This window comes from Teleopsis dalmanni, unplaced genomic scaffold (assembly GCF_002237135.1).
Source record: "Teleopsis dalmanni isolate 2A unplaced genomic scaffold, ASM223713v2 unscaffolded_contig_1506, whole genome shotgun sequence".
Lineage (NCBI taxonomy): Eukaryota > Metazoa > Arthropoda > Insecta > Diptera > Diopsidae > Teleopsis > Teleopsis dalmanni.
Window position 1 is genome coordinate 4,829 of NW_024032888.1, and position 4,231 is coordinate 9,059.

At 24.5% G+C, this 4,231-nt stretch overlaps 1 long non-coding RNA gene across 1 annotated transcript; it reads right to left on the reverse strand.

The window, feature by feature from the left end:
• Positions 1–3,260: 3,260 nt before the first annotated feature.
• Positions 3,261–4,201, reverse strand: LOC119664164. The gene is made up of 2 exons (XR_005251149.1): positions 3,950–4,201; positions 3,261–3,347 (listed from the first exon to the last, which is right to left on the reverse strand). It is a non-coding gene; the product is annotated as an uncharacterized LOC119664164 (long non-coding RNA).
• Between the last annotated feature and the right edge of the window lie 30 nt (positions 4,202–4,231).

Consider the following 4,231-nt stretch of genomic DNA (forward strand, 5'->3'; position numbering starts at 1 on the left):
TAACCGCAACATCTTAAGCATAAAATATGTAGTAATTCTATTTAAGCGCAGTGTAAACTTAGCAGCGGGAAACAAATTAAAATTAATAAATTAATTTTTTAATTTAAATATGAACAAAGTATGAGTATATATAGTACGAGTTTGTAGAACGCATAAAGTAGTTGTTTTACAACTTCAATAATTACAATATCAGGTCATAATCATAAAATCTATATAAATGTATTTTTAAATTTTAAAAATAATGTATACTTCGATCATTAATTATTATTTAATAAGTCTTTTCGTTAAATAAGATTAATACAATTCAAAAAAATAATCATAAGTAGTAATCATAAATAAAATATTATTAAAAAAAAAAAGTCAAAATTATTAAAGCAATTTTTCTATTTCTTACAATATGTTAAAATTTTTATTTCTTAAAGTGAGTTTAAACGATCAGATTGGTTTTTTTTTCACCCTATTGCAAAATTAGACCAACCTTGGTCAAAATTTTCGACAGAAAGGAAGTACATTTTTGCCACTGAACAATAAATTAACACAACACAAGTGCAAAATAAGATTTAATGAAATAAATAACACTTACTTTGTGCTCAATGATCGTTTGTTGGTTCGCAATGGTCGTTTGCGGGTTGGTTTTGGCAAAATCTTGCGTTCTCCTATCACTACAACATGCTTTCCAGAGAACTTTTTTTTCAAGTTCACGCACCAAAATTGGCTGGCGATAATAAAAAAAATCTCAAATAATATAAAACGAGATTTCGGGAGTGCACAAAATTTTTTTATGTGTGAAAATTTTGCTCAAAAAATCCACAGTAAACTCGTAACAAATGCAGAAATAAAAAGTATGCGACGCGAGTGCTAAAAAATCTACAGTAAACTCACGCTAATGTCGGAAACAAAAAAGTACGCGACGTGAGTGTAAAAATTAATAAAAATTCCTGCAATACATAACACCCGATAACAAAGGTGTTTGCAGCGAATTTTAATTATCAAGTATCCCAAAAAAAGGGAGAAAAGTGACATAAAAATTAAAAATCTTAAAAGTAAATTAAAATTAACAATCAAATTGTGAATTTGTGTTGGAACATAAAAATATGTATAAATAAAAATATACAATAACTACATTAAAGTACTTCATGTACAAGTTGTATTTCAAAACATAAAATAAATTAAAAGACAAATATTCCGGTACACAAAGTGGTACAAAGTTTTTAAAAAAAAGAAATATTTTTAAAAAAAGTGCAAACATATTTACAAAACCTTGCTATAATTAAATTAAAATAAAAAAAACCGGGTACGTTGGATTAAGAAGGTAAACAAAAATATTACGTAAACAAGTATTAAACAAATGTAAATTAATTCTTACAAATTGTATAACAAAACAAATGAACAAGAAATAAAAAATAAATTAATGTAGTTTAAAAATTGTATTACTTTTAACCGAAAAACCGGAGAACCGGAAATCCGTATTATTATCATCGAATATATAATTAATATAAAAAAAATCTAAACCGAAACGCAAACGATTTCTTATAAATTGACAGCAGAGCTCAATGTTTAGCACAAAAAGCTACTGTAATAACACCTAACCGGTGTATAATCATAGAAATAAAAACTTGTTTACAAATTTTTGAATGTATAAAATAACTTCTTAGTCCCGTCAACCAAATAAAAGCCAAATAGTATTTAAAATAAATGAAAATTTTTAAAATTATACTAAAACAAATCTTATAAAATTAAAAATTGCTGAAAAATATAATGCATGCGTATTTTTTAACAAACAAATTTTACAAAATTATATGCTAAAATCAAAATGTACTAAATGTACAATATATAAGAAAAAAAAAGTACATAATTATTTCAAAATCATAGTTTTATAATGTACATAAAAAAAATACAATATATACAACAAACAAAAATATGCCTACAGAAATTAATTAACGATTTGATTTACTGCATTATTCACGCTTTTACTAACAAATTAAAGGTGGTGGTGTGTGTGCTTGTTGTTTTTCTCTAAATGAGTATTATTACATATTACTATCTAAAACAAAAACTTTTTGACTAATGTAATAATATATTTTAGGCGTATTATACATATTTTTTTAATAATATTTTATGGAACAATTTTAACACACAACACTTTAAGCTTTAAAAATTTTACACATAGAAAATGTCTTGAGACTCTCTAATAAATCTATGGAGCAACAAGAATGGGAACAATACTGTTCTGTTGCTTTAACAATTTAATTGTGAAAAAAAAACCCTATTTTGTTTAATAACAACAGATTTATAAAAAAATATATGAAAAATGCCTAACTATATATAATAAACTATAATTTTCACAATATTTAGAATTTAATTATTTTTAATATGAATTAATGTCTCTAATATCGTAGACCGATTTTTTTTTGTTTGTTTTTAATTTTTAATTTTTAGTTTCTTTTTTTTGTGTAAATGAAAAGTAAAAAAATATTGGCAAGTAAATATATATATACAAACGAAATTTATGATTTTAGATATTATGATGAGAATCAGCAGTAAAATACAAAAATTCAATAATGTGAATAGCATGTGTAATATATATGTGTGTGTATGTGATGAACAATTTAATATATCTAATTTATTTATTTATTTATTGTCTAGTAGGAAGCAGTGTTAAGAAAAACCAAATCAGCACAAAAATTAGATTCGCTTTAATTTATATAGTAGAGTTTTTCAAAGAAGAAAAGACAAGTAAGTTTTTTTATTTTAAACACAACAAAAAATATTTTACAAAAATCTACATAATAATATTAACACAAAAACAACTAATTTGGAAAATAATTTTAGATTTTATAAATAAAAGCACAGCTTGTCTTTTCTTGTTTAAATATATGTTTGCTTGTTTTTTTTCTTGTAGTTTAAATAAATTCTCTTCTTTAATAACATAAGATACTAATTATGTAAAGCTTTTTGAGCACGACATATAAAATTCTTTCAGATATTCTATTTAGCAATATATTGTAAATATTAAGGCGATTTTTTAAACTATTAAATTTTTATAATGCGTTACATGAAAAATATTTACTTCTTTAGTAAATTTTTTATATAAGTTTCTGGCTAACTTAACTATGTTAATCTTCAAGTATATTAATTCTAACGTTGTTCAAAATTACAGATCTTATTAAAAAAAAGTCCTGATATCTATAACTAACTATATATTTTATTTGTCGTGCTCGGAGCCTTTGTTCTTCTTCTTTGAATGTTTCGTACTTAGAACTTACCTTGTGGGTCCCGTTGCTGTGCATCTTGTGTTGTCAGTAACAATTCATCCTGAGATCTATCATGTTGCCAGGGTGCGTAGCCTAAAAGAAGAAACGCGTGTTTAAAAATTTTGAAATGAACATATATCCTTAGAAATATGTATTACAATAAAATTTCAAGTCATTAAACTACAATTTACTTGTGGCATTTTATATTATACGCAAGGCTTAAATAATTTAAATTACATTTCATTTATTTAGATTTTTGAAAAATCATTGATTAATTGTTCAAGTATATAACTAACTTATTAAATTATTTGTTAAAATTATATTTTATGTTCACTAATATTTCGATTACATTCTATGGTCTTTCTTCAGGATACTGATAGATTATAATATAATCAAGGTACTGTACTGATTAGACTACAGTCAAAAATTAGTGAAAACAAAATATATTTTTTTTATAATTTAAAAATTGTGCATTATTTAAACAATTAACAAATTAAGCTCGTCATTAAAACAATAAATTTAATTTTGTTGTAATATAAAATATAACGAAAGAAACTTGTTTTAAATAAAAAAGTTAAAACAATAAATTACAACTACAACAAATTTTATATTTAATTTTAAGACTTTTTGTAGAATGTTTGGGTAATTTTTTATAGTGACTTAAAAATTTTACTACATAAAATGCAATTATTTACCTTGACTAGATCCTTCTCCTCCTTGACTTGTACCAGCATTATGATCTAAATCATCCATACCCATTTCTTCATCATTGACCTGAGGTTGCTCCTGTAGCACCTACACTCATTCCTGTCGATAATGCTGTTGATGATGTCGAAATTTGTGCGGCAGCTGCTGTTATAGCGCCAGCACCAGCTAATTTTGCAGGCTGCTGAAGTAATTCGGATTGATTAGATTGCATTTGAGAGGAGTTTGAGTTGTCATGAATATCTGCAAATGAAATAAATAAATATTAGGTT